This window comes from Coregonus clupeaformis, unplaced genomic scaffold (genome assembly GCF_020615455.1).
Source record: "Coregonus clupeaformis isolate EN_2021a unplaced genomic scaffold, ASM2061545v1 scaf1132, whole genome shotgun sequence".
NCBI classification, from domain to species: Eukaryota; Metazoa; Chordata; class Actinopteri; order Salmoniformes; family Salmonidae; genus Coregonus; species Coregonus clupeaformis.
This window is the reverse complement of record NW_025534586.1, coordinates 116,112-117,948: the sequence shown is the minus strand read 5'-3', so window position 1 is coordinate 117,948 and position 1,837 is coordinate 116,112.

Genomic DNA, 1,837 nt, shown 5'->3' with positions numbered 1-1,837 from the left:
TTGTTTGAGTTTGCGGTGTTCGAGCAAAGGCTGATGATGTTTTCAATACCTACACTGGAATATATAATTTTATATTACACCATGGCGCCACCTAACGTTAATAATCGGTGGTACTACATACATTTCCCCCACAGTATCCCTCTCATTCAACAGCACTGTCCTTAAAGGGATAGTTCACCCAAATTACAAAATGATACATTGGTTTCCTTACCCTGTAATGCTGCGTTCAAGGCAACTCAGAACTAGGAAACTCTGAAATGTCCAACATGGAAACTCGTTGTAGAAAGATGAGGTCCGAGTTTCCCAATTGGAAATTATCAGAATCAACCAATTGGAAGCTCTACACAAAAAACATATGCACATTTTAACTCTGAGGTTTCCGAGTTTCCAAGTTGTCTTGAATGCAGCATAAGCGGTCTATGGACAAGGTATGACAGCAATCCATGCTTTGGTTTAATTCCCCTGGCACCTTTTTAGCATTGTGGCACAAATCCCATTCATGTCGTGGTACCGATATTAGCATTTTTCACGCATCAAGTCCAAATCATCTGAAAGTATCTCAAATGTATTTGACTCAACAAAGTCACTTCTAGATGATTTGAACATGATGTGTGAAAAACGCTAATATCAGTATATATACAGTACCAGTTAAACGTTTGGACACACCTACTCATTCAAGGGTTTTTCTTTATTTGTACTATTTTCTACATTGTAGAATAATAGTGAAGACATCAAAACTATGAAATAACACATATGGAATCATGTAGTAACCAAAAAAGTGTTGAACAAATAAAAATATATTTTATATTTGAGATTCTTCAAAGTAGCTAACCTTTGCCTTGATGACAGCTTTGCACACGCTTGGCATTTTCTCAACCAGCTTCATGAGGTAGTCACCTGGAATGCATTTCAATTAACAGGTGTGCCTTGTTAAAAGTTGTGGAATTTCTTTCCTTCTTAATGCGTTTGAGCCAAACAGTTGTGTTGTGACAAGGTAGGGGTGGTATACAGAAGATGGCCCTATTTGGTAAAAGACCAAGTCCATATTATGGCAAGAACAGCTCAAATAAGCAAAGAGAAATGACAGTCCATCATTATTTTAAGACATGAAGGTCAGTCAATCAGGAACATTTCAAGAACTTTGAAAGTGCAATCGCAAAAACCATCAAGCGCTATGATGAAATTGGCTCTCATGAGGACCGCCACAGGAAAGGAAGACCCATTCATTAGAGTTACCAGCCTCAGAAATTGGCAATTAACTGCACCTCAGATTGCAGCCCAAATAAATGCTTCACAGAGTGCAAGTAACAGACACATCTCAACATCAACTGTTCAGAGGAGACTACGTGAATCAGGCCTTCATGGTCGAATTGCTGCAAATAAACCACTACTAAAGGACACTGATAAGAAGAAGAGACTTGCTTGGGCCAAGAAATACGAGCAATAGACATTAGACCGGTGGAAATCTGTCCTTTGGTCTGATGAGTCCAAATGTCCGATTTTTGGTTCCAACTGCCGTATCTTTGTGAGACGCAGAGTAGGTGAACGGATGATCTCCGCATGTGTGGTTCCCACCATGAAGCATGGAGGAGGAGGTGTGATGGTGTGGGGGTGCTTTGCTGGTGACACTGTCTGTGATTTATTTAGAATTAAGGCACACTTAACCAGCATGGCTACCACAGCATTCTGCAGCGATACGCCATCCCATCTGGTTTGCGCTTAGTGGGACTATCATTTGTTTTTCAACAGGACAATGACCCAAAACACACCTTCAGGCTGTGTAAGGGCTATTTGACCAAGGAGAGGGATGGAGTGTTACATCAGATGACCTGGCCTC